Here is a 15,446-nt window from a genome sequence, read left to right on the forward strand (position 1 = left end):
AATCTCCTTGACCACAGAAAGAGGCCTCCTGTGCACTCTCCAGACACCCACCGTCCAAAGCCCCCCATGGATGAACACCGGTTGGTGGGAGAGTAAGTGTGATTGATTGCCTCTATGTCACAAAAAAGGAAGCCAGGAGAGGGACTGGAACTGTGGGTCAAGGTCTCCCAGAGTCAGTGCTGAAGCTGGGTCAGAACCTATATTCCTGACACCTAAACCAGAATGAGAGGGAGGCATTCATTCATTCATCCATTCGGCATTCAGCAAGTATTGGGCAACTCCTGGGAACTCTGGCATGGGGTGTAGGAAGAAGGCAGACCTGGTCATCCACCTCCTTGCTGCTCACAGTCTAGAAAAGGTACAGACAGGGTCTCTGACCAGAGAAGGCCATCAGAGTGGGATTGAAAGCAGAGAAGGGAGTGCTGTGTGTAATCTGAGAAGGCAGCTCAAAGGAAGCAGCTCAAGTTGAGGGATCAAAAACAACCAGGTGTTCAGGAAATTTCTAATGACTATCCTGCCCAGTAACGGGAGCATAGGTGAGGCGAGGCTCTCCCCACCTCCCCCTCCCCAGCCGCCTTCTCCTCGGGAGCAGGAGAGACACAGGACCCTGAATGTCTGTATCTCCTCTCTGGGCGACGGGCACACCCTCCCCAGCCTCCGGGTCCAAAGCAAAGGGAGGCAAGTTCTCGGCGTGGTGCTCTGAGCAGGTTCCTGGCAGGAGAGGGCGCAGGTTCGCGGACAGGTCCCGTGGTGGGCAGCGACGGAAGCCACACAGGTATCCGACAAACTTTGCACATTTAGTGTCTCTGAAACCCTGCTCTCACGTCGTGTGAGGAAGGCGGGTTCCGCCAGGCGGTAGGTCAGTCGCCGCAGGCCCCTTCCCGCGCTGCCCGCGTCCCCTCAGCCTAGCGCCCCCGCGCGGGTGGCGAGGTGTCAGTTCGGGAGGGAGGGGGCGGTGCCAGGGTCTGTCCAGAGTCCGCCCCGCCCCCGCCTGACCCGGCCTGGGCACGGAGCTGGGCGCGGCGGGCGGGGCTCGGGGCACGTGGGTGCCGGCTGCGGCGGCGGCGGGACGCGGGCGCGGGCACCGGAGCGGCGGCCTCGGCGCTGCTGGCGGCCGAGCGCCCCGCGGAGGTGAGGGGCGGGCTGCCCGGAGGGATCGGAGGAGGAGACAGGTCGGCAGGCGCGGATGCGGTGGCTGCCCACGCGGCGCTGGGCAGGCAGAGCCGTGGGCGCGTGGCGGTCCGAGTGGGGCACGGCTCCGAGCAGTGGGGGTGTGCCGGTGGGTCCGTGGTCGAACTTTGTCTCCGCCGTAGCGTCGATCTCCGCGAGCGCGATCCGATACCCCGGTGAGTGTGTGTCGGCCTCTTTGGGAAAGTCAGTGTCAGTGGGTGAGTGCGTGCGCCCCAGCGGGTCGAGTAGTTGAACCTGTGGGACTTGTTTGTGTGTGTGCTCTGGTGTGAGTGAGCGCCCCGAGGCGGGGGACCGCGGCCAGAGACCCGCGAGCCCCTGGAGCCCCGCCGAGCCTCCTCAAACCCGGGGCACTCCACCCCGCCCGGACCCGGTAAAACTGGGGGTGGGAGTGGGGGTGGGCGCTGGGACAGTGGCCTGGAAGGACAGTTAAGCCTCTGTCAGGAGGCTTTTAATCTGGCAGGCAGTGCCGTAGGAAGGGTCAGTTTGGAGAAGGGCAGTGCCCTCCCTCAGCTCCCCAACTGGGGGCTGTCGGTGGCAGGTTGCCCTACTTTCCCCCAGGAGCCAGACCCAAGGGCCAGGCCCAGCTGCGGATTAAAACTGCCAGTTTGGGGTCTGTGGGGCTGGTGGCAGCTGTTTCTTTCAGCTTGGCATCCTCAGCTTCCCTGGGCCTGCAGCCTGAGGTGCGTGGTTTGTTTGGGGAGCTAGGCTGTGATAATGGGGAGCTTTTGAGGGCTAGGGTGGGGCCCTGGTAAAGTCTCAGTTATCTGTGTGTGTGGTAGTGGTTGGGAAGGAGATTCTTTAAGCAGACAGGGCCCGCAAAAGCTCTCTGGAGACTCAGACCTATATTCCAATCCTGCCCTGGCCACTATGTGACCTTCTCTGAGCCTTAGTGGCTTCATCTGTAAAAGGGGAAAAACAAGAATATGGAACTCGAGGGCCGTCGAGTTCCTAATGTGTGGGTCATGTTCAGCACCAGTGTTCTCCTGGGTAGGCTCACGGCTTGGGGATGGGGGTGGGGTCAATCCCTGGAGGGAACTGCCTGAAACCCAAATCTCAACTGTTCTCCTCCCTGGGCTAACAAGACCCAGCCTGAACCCCTTAGCCTGGGACTCAAGGCCTCCAAGAACTGCTTCTTGCCAACCTCTCCAGCCCCTCTCCTGCCTGACCCTTTACCCTCTAGTGATTACATGTAGTTCTGCTACATACACGAGACAGTTTCTTGCTTTTGGACCGCGGCATATTCTATATACTCACTGCCTGAAATGCCCTCCTACCGTCATCTTCCTCAGTTGGAGAATTACCTAGCCTTGGGGCCCAGCTCAGATGCTCCCTCTTTGGGGAAGCCTTCCTTGATCCCACAGTTGGATTGGAGCATCTTCTGGCTCTTGAAAGTCCCAGGACTTACAGCCCTGGTTCCACCTTGGAAGGTTATGGTCTCTGTCCCCCTCCTTCCCTCACCAGAGGTCTGGGGCCCCCTGGAGGACAGAAACTGGCCATCACTCATTTCTCTTTTGCCAGCACCCTGCACAGGGCTGAGCTGAACTGAGAGAGCACCAGCAGCCTCTATCCCCTGTTCCCTACCCCCAGCTTCCCCAGTGAAGGCATGTCTACAGTGGAGCTCCATGTCATCACAAAGAAGAGGAAACTAGAATCCGGTGATCAAGACAGGTGGCACAGGTTGTCAGAACAGTGTGTCCTGGAGGCATTACAGGACCCAGAGTATATAAGCCAAAAACTTTGATTTCACTCTGTAGGTGATAGGGAGCCATGGAAGGTTTGTGAACAAGGAGGATTCATGGTCAAAGCAGCATTTCAGAAAGATCTCTCTGGCTGCAGGGTGGAGAATGGATTGAGTAGTGCTATACAAGGAGATCAGATATTGACACTAGAACCATCCAGGCATTACTTATACTCTGAGCCCTTGATCCCTTGGCCAAGGGTCTGGTCCCTCAGACCTTAGATGTTCCTGCTGAGGAATTTGGGGATACCTAGGGCTCTCCCTCCCCCAGTGGGAGCCAGGAGACCTGCAATTGATCTCATCCCAGCTCTTCCCCCAACTTGCCGGGTGACCTTGGGGGGGCAGTTCTTGCCCTGCCAGCCTCTAAAAGGAGGCCGGCACCACTAAGGTCCTGTGTTGAGAGTATGTGCCTGGGAGGCCCTGGCATGGAAGAATTCTCAATTTCCTCTTTTTTCTGCCTTGGGCTGCCCTGGCATGGAAGAATTCTCAATCTCCTCTTTTTTCTGCCTTGGGCTGCCCTGGGGTCTAGCCAGAGGAGTTGGAGGATCACAGTGGCTGACCTTCATAAATGGCTGCCAAGCTTGTGTTGCAGACTGAGGCTACGACCCCTCTATTCTTATTTTCTTCTTGCCCAGGATGCACAGGCCCTGAGGCTTCTGGATCCTCCAAGGACCAGCTAAAAGTATGAGAAATCACCAAGGTCTCATGGGTGAGTGCTTTGATTTGGCTTCTTTCCTGGCTATGGCCTTTAGAGAAGCCACTCTCCCCCTCTAGATTGTCAGTTGGCTATCTGTAAATTGGATCTGATGATCCTTGCCTCTTCAAATGCAAGGTTGCTATGACAATTCTTTTTTTTTTTAATGTTTATTTTTGAGAGACAGCGTGCTTGAGTGGGAGAGGGCAGAGAGAGGCAGGGACAGAGGATCCGAAGTAGGCTCTGCACTGACAGCAGCAAGCCTGATGTGGGACTTGAACCCGGGAACTGTGAGATCATGACCTGAGCCAAAGTCCAATGCTCAACTGACTGAGCCCCCCAGGAGCCCTGCTGTGATGCCTTAATTCTTAAGACAGTGGTCAGGAAAGGGCTTTGTAAGCTGTGGAGTGCAATGCACAGGGAGAAGTGTGATACTCAGAGACTTTTAAAGAAATGCATTTTGAAGATATTAGAACAAGGGTGCAGTAACAAGGGATTGTGCTAGATATTGGAATTTTAACCACTGACTGCCTTCCTCTCCCTGTGTCCCCTCTGCAAAGACAGCTTACTAGTAACAATTTATAAAAGTCTCTCATTTTATCCTTTATCAATCCTATGAGGGAGGAATTGTTATCCCCATTTTGCAGATGAGGAAGTAGAGGCTCAGGGAGTTTCCTTCCCAAGATCACAGAGCAGGGGTGAAAGCTAGGGCTACCTGACCCAACTTACCTCTCTCCATTTAAGACAGAAGTTCCATCTGAGATTCAGAGCTCCATTCTCTGGGTTTCAGGGTGAAGGAAGTTTGAATATTGCCCTGAAAACATGACTTTAGGTTTTGCTTGTGGCCTGATTAGCCACATTGCTCACAGGACCAGAGAAGCCACGCATCCCTGGTGAAATCCTCTCTGACCTCTGTGCTCATCCTAGAGGTCAGGTGAAGGACTAGGCCAGCCTGCTTTCTCTCTCTGTCTGTATCATCCAGCACAGGTTGGGCAAAGAGCAGGTGCCAGTGAGTGTTTGAGAAATGAATGACCTTGTGGAAATGGGTATATAGTCAAAGAGGAGGGCCTTACTCCCTGGAGAGCTACAGTTGATTCTTGAGCAGAGGAGTTCCTCCACTTCCCTGTTATAGAATCTCCTAGGCCTGAGTATTTCTGGTCCAGGGTGAGTGGCTAGAGTCCCTGATGGGAGTGTGGGTAGCCCGGGCCCTCCTGGGAAGCTGCCCCCTCCTTAGCCCTCCTCCCTGGCACCCTGTCTAGGGCTTGGGCCCTAAAGCATGGGAGGAAGGCCTCCTTCAAGCTTCTTGGGGCCCACATGACCCTCTCTTTTCCCACCCCCTCAGGGGAGGCTCCTGGTGTTGCTCTGGCTTCCTGGTGAGTGCCCAGCTTCCTCAGTCCCAAATGTGGGAGGAGGAATCTTGCTGTGGTGGAGCTGTGGGCCAGCAAGGATGTTCCCCAACTCACAGAAAATCCAGGGCCAAGGTATCAGTGCCTCTCACTGGACCATTTTATGTGTAGTCTCCTCCTTGGTCTTCTTCCCTTTAGACTCCCCTGTCCTATCTACTTTCTGTGGCATCATCTTTGTCAAGGTCAACTCTGAGTATGTCCTCCCCTGCTTAAGGCCTGCCATGGCACCCCATTGTCCTCAGGTTAGAAGCCAAGCACCTCAGCCTGGCATTCAAGCCTTTTCATGTGAGTGCCTCAGGTCCATACACATTCTGTGCCACCCACCCCTCCATTCCAGCCTCACATGACCTCCTGGCCACACTATCACACCACTGTGTCTTTGCACATGCTCTTTCTTCTGCCTTCAGTGCCCTCCTACCTTTATTGTCTACCCGACAAATTCCTAATCTTTCATTAAGTCCCAGCTCAAATGACCTCTCCTCTGAGCAGCTTTCCCTGACTATCTCCCCAGGCTGGTTAGGGGTTCCTCTGGGCTCTATGGTTCCTGGGCTTCCCTTGGTCATGGCTTAATCACTCAAGTGGACTTCTTCCATGTCTGTGTCTTTCTCCCCATCCAGACTGGAGCTCCTGACCAAGCCTGATCTGAGTCTGGGTTTGCAGTGTTCCTCTGAGGTTGAGCACATGGGGGTACTGGCAAGTGTTTGCTGAGACTTTATGGCTCCTGGGACAGTGATCTTTGATTACGTTACTCTGAGAGTGCAGACTCCTGTGGTTCTGAGAAGCTCACAACCAAAGGCTATGAAAAGCAGCAAGTGACAGAATTGAAGAAACACTTATCATTTACTCTCAGAACCAGAGGCTCTTAAATTGGACCGTCAGAACCAATGAACTCAGAATTCTGGAAGCACCCAGAGTGAGAAAGTCTCAGAATCACAGACCTACTTGTTCTATACTTTTGTCCTATTTTCTACCTTGGCTTCTCCATTCTTCCTTTTTCCTTCCATGCTGGGCTCTTTCTACTTCTCTCCTGACCTGACCATAGCCCCTTCCAAGAGCCTTCCCTGCCTACTCTGCCCATGACTTCTGCCCCTCTGCCTGAGAAGGGTTTCTGTGTCTCTCAGCCAGGACAGGTAGATGCAGCCCCCCACATCAGAACAGAGCACGATTTGCTAGCCACATGGAGTACTACCTGTCCCTTTGTCTTACTCCTTCCTCAGGAGCTGTCTGGTGTGGTGATTCTCCCCATCTGATCAGTGAAGAACTCGAGGCTCAGAGAGGGAAGTTAACTTGACCAAGGTTGCACAGCATGGGTGGTTTGAAGTTGGAGGCTGAACCCAGGGTTCTTTCTTGTAGGTCTGGCTGGAGACATTTGGATGTGATAGGTCAGGGTGGAGTTCAGGGCACTGTGGTTCTCAACTGGTTCCATTTAGCAGTGTGTCTATAGCACTGTGCTGGGCTGGACCCTGCTGGGTCAGAGGAGGGACAGGTAGTTTGCAGTCCTGCTCTGGGGTGGGGGTGAAGGTGCTCAACCCTACACTGAATGTAATTAGAACACCAGACCTTGAGTAAGGCCCTTCCTCTTAAGGAGTCTCAGTTTCCTGGTCTGTAAGTGGGAGGCCAGCCTGGTTGATCTGAGACTCGTGCATGCATTCAGATGTTCTCTTAGTGCGTGGCCCCCACAGCCAGGATTCTAGGGGCTCCCTACAGGGTGAGAGTCTCCAAGAGGACTGGTGAACCCAAGGGCTTTCTGGAGGAGGCTGCAGAGGCTTCCCACTGCCACAGCACCTACTGATACTATCTGAGGTTACCCCCTCAGCTATTTCCCCAGACCAGCCCCAGTGCTGGTGGTGCAGAAAGCGTATCAGGCAAGGCTGGGAGCCTACTGGCCTTCAAGCCTGTGGAGGACATTTGGGAGGGGGTGAAAGATAACTTCCAGGATCTTTCCTGTCCTCCTATCCATCCTTGCCCTCTCTACTTCCCTCAAGCCACGGGGATGACTGTCAGTTCCTGAGACATACTATGTGATCGTTTGCCCTGGTTTTTGCTCACTCTACTCCTCTTCTGTTTCCACGCACCTGACTCTTGTCCATCTTCCAAAATGAAGGTCAGGTGTCCTCTCCTCCAGGAAGCCTCCCCTGACCACCCTACCCCCAGTTCCTATTAGGGACCCTCTTGGCTGCTTCAACCCGACCCTGGTGCCTCTGCTTCCTTCAGCCCTGATCACCCTGAATTATCATTGCCTTTTCTGGGTCTTCCCCTATCCTCCCCGACACCCACCACCTTGACAGTGAGCTCCTTGAGATCACAGAAGGGTCCAACTCACCTTGGAGTCCCCAAGTGCCCTGAATGGGGACAGGCATAGTTATGGCAAACCTTTGGAAAGGGTGAATGAACTAAGGAGTATAGTTGGGTCTAGTTCCTTCGGCGGGGGCAGTCCTCGGACTGCCCTTCCTTCTGAGGATGGCCTTCAGGGTGGGAAACTTGACCTATAGTCAGTCTGGCTGTGACCTTGCTACTTTGCTCATAATTCCTGTGGCTTTCCTGCCCCTCTTGTCTTCCTGAAATACTCCCATCCTCCCTATCTTCACCACCTGCTGAAATCATATCTTTTTAAGTTATTTCATAAAATGAATAAATCATCTCCTTTAACTGTCTCAACAACCTTATGCAGTGCATACCCTTCTTAGATTGTAAAGAAATTAAGATTTGGGTTATAGAGCTGAGACTTGTCCAAGTACCACAGATGGAAATGGCAGAACTGGGATTTCCCACCTGCCCAGTGCCCTCCCCTGTCCCTCGATGGTGTTCTGGGTCCAAGTCCTCTGTTTCCCCTCACAGCACCCCACCCCCAGCAGAGGCAGGCTGCAAGGGTTTCCAGAGTGGTGATGCGTCACACTCCCCTGCTAGGCTGGACAGGGCCAGCCAGGTAGGCAGGTGAATGGGCAGTACATTCATTCTGGAGCTGCCCTAGTGGAGAAGCTGGAATGTTGTCCAACCACCCTGGAAATTCTGCAGTCAGCCTGGGAACTGCCTCACCCCCTCCTCATGGCTTTGAGTTAACCAGCCTGGGGCTACAAGGAGAAAGACCCAGCCCTTGGGGTAGGGGCGGAGCCAGGCAGAGGCGGCAAGCGGTCTGCCCCTAACTCACTGGTGACCCTGGGTGGGATCTGGGGCTACCGTTTCTGGCCTTAGTTTGTTGTTGTTGTTTTAATTGTAAAATGAATACAATAATCATCATGTCTGCTTCACAATGAGGAAATACCAGGAAGAGTAGATTCTAGCCCTGCCACTAGGGTGTTCCCTCTGGCAGAGAACTGACCAGACAGGCAGAGCCATGGGGCTCAAAGAGGGCTGGTCAGGAAGCTTCCCGGAGCAGAGGACCTAGGCTGAGGAGGGTAGGGGGTAGTGATCAGGCGCACGGCTCCTGCAGTCAGACAGATCAAGACTGCTCTGCAAGTTGCTAGCTTTGGGACCCTGGAGAGATTATTTAGCTTCTCTGAGCTTCTCAGGCTTAAATGAGAAGAGGTCTATAAAGCCAACTAATATGGAGCCTGACACAGAGCAGGCACTCAACTTTTGTTATAATATATATGTTGAAGATAAGGGAGGGTGTCCCTGAGTGAAGATATGATCATGGGACTGCTTTTGCTGTGCTTGGGACAGGAAGACGAGGCTGGAGGCAGAGAGGGAGAGTTGTCTAGAGGGGCGTCAGGGGCCAGGTCAGCCAGGGCCTTGAATGCCAGGCTCAAGAGCTTGGATGTTAGCCTGAGGGCAATAGGGAGCCATGGAAGGGTTTTGAGCTTACAGTGTCTAGTCAGATTTGTGTTGTAGGAAGACCTGTGATTGCAGAATGGAAGATGGATAGGAGGGGAGGGGTGGAGGCAAGGAGATAACTGAGCAGGCTGTGCAATGGTGTGGAGGAAAACCACAAGACTAAGGCTATGGGGTGGGGAAGAGTGGCATGTCTGAGCCACTGCACTGGTTCAGCTGACAGGTTCATTGGCAAGCATTGGGTTACACATGGGTGGGAAAGAGATATATTCTCAAGGATATATTAGAATTTTAAAGTGTGGAAGGATGGGTGGTAGAGATCCATCTCAGAAATAGGAGAATGGCTTTGAGAAAGTGCTGTGCTCCTCCTTAGTCTCTTGAGTGAAGGCATATCCTAAGGAGAAGACGGGGTGGAGTGGGGTGGAAGGTTAACCTCTTTCATCACTGGACTCTGGAGCAGGTTGGCAAATGGCTACCAGCCCACTGCCCCACGTGAACCTGAGACTCCTGTGGCAAGGTGTGCTGGGAAAATAGTGGCCTAGGGGCATTCCCCAGTGCCACACCTCCTTCCCATTCTTGCAGCCATCCTCCCCCTCTCCTCTTCCCACTTCTCTCCATGCTTGTACATTGCTTCCAGCCTGGAGACCTGGCTTCAACTGTCTCAGACACCCCCACCCCCACCCCAGTGCAGGGAAATGAAGCAGATGGAAAGAGGAAGGGAATGTTCTTTTTCCCCTCTGGTAAGTCTGGTTCTGGAGGATGCTGGGACTTGCACATACAGAGGGGTCCCTCCACCATGTAACCATCCCCTCAGTGAAACCTTGTGCCTGGTGTGTGTGTGAGGGCCTGCCAGACAAGACAAAAGCCAGGGGCAGAATTCAGAAGGCCTGCATTCCAATCTTGGCTCTGTCCCTGACTTATGGTGAGGCCTTGTGACAGGGCCTCAGTTTTCTCCTCTGTCAAATGGGAGTTTAGTGCAGGTGATTTCTAAAGGCTGTCCTAGTCCCTGTCTAGAACAGTGTGTGTGTATGTGTGTGTGTGTGTGTGTGTGTGTGTGTGTGTGTATGTGCACATGCTGTGTATACATCTGAATGTGACTGTGTATGTCTCCATGTATCTGGATATTTGTGTATGTCCATGCCTGTGTATGTTCATGTGTGTTTACAGCATCTGTGGAGGAATGATTAGAGGTGGGACAGGGGAGGGGGTGTGTTCCAGGTAGAGACATAGCTTGAACAAAAAACCGTATGAGCGGAAGTACTATTGAGTGGATACTGGGCAAGGAGGGTGTTGACTGTTTCCTACTCTAGGGACTGAAGCATAGACCAGGACAGAGGGAGGGGCATTGGAGGCTCAGCTCAGCTCAGCTCTGCAGGATGTGAGGGAGACCTTTCCCAGCAGAGCCACACTCCTGTGAAAGGGGGTGCCTGGGGAAGGAGGCTGGGAACAACCATCCCTGGAACATGTGAGCCGAGGGTAGAAGCCAGGGTGTGTGGGTGGGCAGAGGGCACCCCTCCTGGGACAGGCAAACACACCAGTGCTTGCCTCTTTTGGACCAAGGTTGAAGCATAGGAGGCAGGCCTGGGAGGGCTCTGCCTGGCTGACTTCCTATGACCTGGAACCCAAGAGCCCATGCTGTCTCCACCTCCCACAGAGCCCACAGCACTGCCCGCCCTGAGAAGTGCTGGAAGCTGGGTTTATCCCCAGGCCGGAGGACCTGTTTTTCCTGTTTCCTGAAGAATTCCCTGCATCCTGGCCCAGGCCTATGCATTCATGAATGAGAAACCTGAGCGGGCTCTGAACATCCTGACTGTGAGAGCAGGGGCTGGTCAGGTATGGACATGGGAGGGCAGGGTCCACTGGCTGGGAGGCTCACTTGTGCATGTGTATATGCTGGACCAGGGTTCGATCCAGGGGATCCCTACCCTGCTCGCTCATCCCAGGCTCTGATGAATTCAGGCTTCAGAGCCGGGGAGTCCTGGTGTCAAACCCATTTTTTCCAACTCCTGGCAGTGTGATCTTGAACAAATAGCTTAACCTCTATGGCAGTATCTCCTGAGGAGTGAGGGTGGGGGGTGCTGCATGGACGCTGTTCAGCCCAGGTTTGGCCCCTACAAAGTGAGGTGTTGGGGGTAGGGGGCACCAGGACCAGAAGCTCCTGACTCAGACTGACCCATGACCTGAGCCAGAGATGAGCAAGATAAAAGAATGTGCTTGATTCAGACAGCTGACCCACCTCCAGAATGCCTAGGTCCAGTTCCCCTCTCCTGGCGTTTCCCTGGCCTGTCCAGAGAAGGGCAGGGCTCTTGAAAGAGAGGAAGTCCAGAGGCCTGTCTAGGGCAGGAGCAGGCCCAGGTGTGCTGGTCCCCAGGAGTGCTCCCCAGGAGGCCCCCTGGGGTCAGCAGCTGAGAAATCTTTAAGTGTCAGGACAACTCTGGGAGGCCCTCAGAGGAATAAGGGAAAGGAGAGTAACTGCCATGAGGCTCAGCCTCCTCTGGACTCCCATAGCCTCTTGTGCTTGATTGTTTCATTCATTCATTCATTCATTCATTCATGCATTCATTCATTCTTCCACTCATGTCATACCTGCTTTGGAGCAGGCCTCTTGCTGGATGATAGGGACAGAGAAAAGAATCAGATGGACCAAGACTTCTAGAAGCACCTAGAATGTTTTGGGGTTTCTAGAGGGTGGAAACACAAATTCCCAACAGGGTGTGAGGAGTGTCTGGGGTGGTAGAGTGCGAGAGCTTCAGAGATGAGGTGACCCTTGAGAAGAGCCTTGAGGGATGGCCATGATGGAGTACAGTGTGAATGGGTTTTGGAAGGGCTGTCCAGGCAGAAAGAATAGCATGAGCAAAGGCAGGGAAGGCTGGCAGGGCACTTAAAAGGGGCAGAGCCAGCCAGAACCGGGCACAGAGGGGCTGGCAAGTGGTGTTGGACAAAGATGGGAGCTGGTCTCTAGGGTGAGAGACCCTGGGGAGAGACCCCAAGGGTATGGGAGGTGAGGAGAGGTAGAGGAGAGGGCTGAGAGAGAGGGTTAAGGAGTCAGCTGTCTTCATAAGCAGGGGCCGGAGGTGGGGGGGCAGGAAAGATGTACTCACAGGTTGATGGGCCAGCCTCTCCTGCCAGGGAGAGGGCAGGCAGGGTCAGTCTGGAAGGGGGCCATGACAATGGAGTCCCCAGCTGGCCTGGGAGGGTGGAGGCCAGGATGTCTTAAAACAGGTGGAAAGGACAGCTTCCTCGCTTCAGGAGAAAGTTAGGGAAGTCTCCCCCACTCTCACCAGCATCAGAGATTCCACCCTTGATGATTAGAAAGAAACTCTGTGTAGAGATGTGGACTATGGCTGGAGGGGTGGAGGGTGGGGGAGGGCCATCATGACCCAGAGGAGAGACCCGCCAGGCCTAGGCACTGGGGCAGGAGCAGAGCAGCAGTGTGGAGGGGGACTGGGTGTGTGTGCTTCCCCTGTCTTCAGTGGGCAGAGCGTCTCATGGGGATTTAGGACTCCAGTTCTCTAAGGCTGGGGGATTCAGTCCACAAGAGGTCTGAGCCTCAGGAGGGCAGGAAATGCTTGATGTCACCTGGGGTTTTGTGGCACAGCGGGACACCCCAACCCAGTGTCCCCACGGGGGAGGGAATGTGGCCTCTCCACAGCTCCTCAGTCTCACTCAGGCCTCCATGCTCCTCCTGTAGCTGCTGGGAGCCAGCAACTCCCAGCCTACCTCCCAAAATGCTGGATCTGGTGGTCCTGGGCTTTGCCTTTCCCCACGTCCCATGACACCCCTCAGGGCACCCCACATTTACCATGTCTGACAACGAGTGCCCCTCTCCCCATACCTGCTCCTCCCCCAACCCCTGAGCCAGACACCCTGCCCCTCTTCAACCCAAACTCCCTCTGGGCCAGACTCTCTGGCCTTCTTCCCTAACCCCTCCACATCTGTCCCCTCACAAGGTCCCCAGGCCTGGCCCTGGCTTAGGCTTTAGCACCAGTCCCCTGGCCCACCGCACTCACCTGCTGCACAGCCTCCAGTGAAGACCTTCTATCGATCCTCCACTGGTGGAGAGCTTCCTGTAGATTTCAGGAAAAGGCCATATCTGGGCTGAGCCTTATACCACCACAACGTACCTACGATGTGCCAGGCACTGCTCCAAACATTTCACACAAATTACTCAATTGTCACAGCAGTTGTATGATGTAGGTTCTATTAATCGCCTCATTTTACAGATGAGGAAACAAAGGTGGTCTGGCTCCAGAGGCCAGGTTCTTAATCGCTGGAGTTTGTTGCACTGAAGGATAAAAAGTTGTAATTCCAACAGGTGGAGACGAGGGGTGTGAATGGATTCCAGGTTGAAGGAGCACTATGAACTAGGGCTGGGAGGGAGAGTGTTGAGTGCATTCAGGAAACTGCAGGTCACAGAGGATGGGGCTGGTGAGGCTGACAGAGGCTGGGTTATGAAACCATCCCATACCAGACTGAGGAGGAGTGGGGTTTTCTCCTGAGAATAGGCAGGAGTCACAGAGGGTTTCGAACAAGGGAATGACTTTGTCTTCAAGAAGTCCCCCTGGATTGGGGGAACTGAGGCTAGAGGCAGGGAGGCGGATGCAGTGGCTCTGGCAGCAAGGGTGGAGGCAACGCGGGGCTGCATGGAGAAGGGGTGGGATGCAGGAGACGCTTGAGTGTCGGGTCCTCAGTCCTGGCTCGGGGCAAGAGGGGTCCTAGGAGCTTGGCCCTGCCAGAGTTCCCCATGGCAGGGGGAGCTGCCCCTGCTCAACTTGGCACCACACAGCCTCCCTGCCTGCTCACCCTGGACCAGCCCTGGTTCCTTGGGGAGGAACCTGTGTCTGTGAGAGGCAGGTGCATGCTCTTGGTTGCACTTCTGCTGACACCAGGAGACAGGGAAGATTCTGGGGTGCGGGAAAAGGGTTTGGGGAGAGAAGGGAAACTGAGAGACCTAATGTCAACCTCAGGGGCCCTGAACTACTACTGGGAGGCCAGGCTGGGCAGGAAGCTCATGGTCTAAGGGAGTGGATGTCACTGGCCCTCTAGAATCTCCAAGCCCCAGCCTCTCAGGACCTCGGTTCCAAGATGAAGGGAATTGTACCACCCCAGATACCTAGGATGGGGAGGACTCACATGTCATCTGCCCCCTCTGTCCTCCCAGACACACCCACACACAGGACACAAGCCTTTCTGCAGACTCTGCTGGAAGAGACGCTGGCATGCCCCCAGAACAAGGAGTTCACTACCTCCTTCCTACAGCCCCTTCTACTGTGGGATGCACCCGGATGAGTTGTAGCCATCCCTAACCATATGACCTTGGCCAAATTACTTGAATGATCTCAGCCTCTTTATTGGAAAACTGGGCATGATAACCTGGTTCCCAGAAACATGTTGTAAAGATGAAATGAAGTAACACTTTAAAGCATCCATGGTAGTGGGGTTTGAAAAAAATAGCAGCTCCCCAGCCCCTTCCCACTGTTAGAAAGTTATTCTTCATGTTTGTCCCAAACCTGCCTACCTGCTACGATTTCCAGCCTGATGCTGGGAACTTTGGCCACATCTTTGCCCTCCAGCCTGGGCTCTCTGTCCCCTGCTCCCCGCTGAGAGAGAGCTCTTACTGGTCACATTGGTGGGGACAAGGAGATGACGAAGATGGACAATCTGTGCTCCAGGTACTTACTCTGTGGGCAGTCAGGCCCCATGGGTACATATGCCCACTAGGAATAAGGCAAGAGACCATCAAGATAGTGGTGGTGTGTGAAGAGAAGCTGGGTAGGTATGAGGGAAGCTGAATTTCCCCACAAAAGAAGTCCCTCTCTGCTCCCATTCTCACCTCTGCCCCAGACTTCCCTGGCATCTTCAGAAGGGTCACTGTCCCATCTGGTAGCCTCATGGGCCGGGGAGCAGGGCTGCTGTTTACAAGTGCCGAAAGTGCCAGAATATAGGAGTACCTAAAAACTATTTGCTGGGAGGTTAATAAATGACTAAAGGGGGAGACCCTTGGAAATACTCCCTCAAATACCAAAATACCAGGCATGGGGCCAGACAGCCTCTCAGAGGGCAGAAAGATGAGCTAAGGGAAGGAGCTTTCTAATACTTCCAGCAAGGTAGAGGCTGCCCACTGGCCAGTGAGCGCTGGGTGTGAGGTGGAGCCAGCCAGCCTGATAGCCCCCTTTCTGTGAATCTGAGACGACACTGCTCTGGGACCCCCCGATCCTCAGATGCTAGAGCTCAGGATCCTCGATCTAGAACTCTGTGCTCCTGAGGTTCTAGAGCAGGGTTGCCAGTCTTAAACAATCACACAAAAACAAAAAACAGGGGCGCCTGGGTGGCTCAGTCGGTTGAGCGACCGACTTCGGCTCAGGTCATGATCTCACGGTCCATGAATTCAAGCCCCGCGTCGGGCTCTGTGCTGACAGCTCGGAGCCTGGAGCCTGCTTCTGATTCTGTGTCTCCCTCTCTCTCTCCCCTCCCCCACTCATGTTCTGTCTCTCTCTGTCTCAGAAATAAACATTTAAAAAAAATTAAAAAAAAAAACAAAAAAACACAAAAAACAAAGACAGGGGTAACTATTTTAGGCTTTGGGGAATATACGGTCTTTGTTGCAACTATTCAACTCTTTATAAATAAGGTGGGTATGATTGTG

The 15,446-nt window shown here is 54.0% G+C and overlaps 1 protein-coding gene across 6 annotated transcripts in view; it reads left to right on the top strand.

Annotated features, from left to right (window-relative positions):
- Window positions 1-1,041: 1,041 nt before the first annotated feature.
- P2RY2 (purinergic receptor P2Y2) overlaps window positions 1,042-15,446 on the top strand; it is a 28,323-nt gene continuing 13,918 nt past the window's right edge. For 2 of the 6 annotated variants that reach the window (XM_086678254.1, XM_086678253.1), the window contains exons 1-2: window positions 1,042-1,346; window positions 10,455-10,633. The gene's annotated coding sequence lies outside the window, so the exon portion shown is untranslated. Of the gene's footprint in view, window positions 1,347-3,564; window positions 3,639-10,454; window positions 10,634-15,446 lie in introns of all 6 variants that reach the window. The other 4 variants (XM_086678252.1, XM_086678255.1, XM_086678256.1 and 1 more) reach the window with 4 other exon arrangements.

This window comes from Puma concolor, chromosome D1, assembly GCF_028749965.1.
Source record: "Puma concolor isolate L17-30 chromosome D1, mPumCon1.1.hap2, whole genome shotgun sequence".
Classification (NCBI taxonomy): domain Eukaryota; kingdom Metazoa; phylum Chordata; class Mammalia; order Carnivora; family Felidae; genus Puma; species Puma concolor.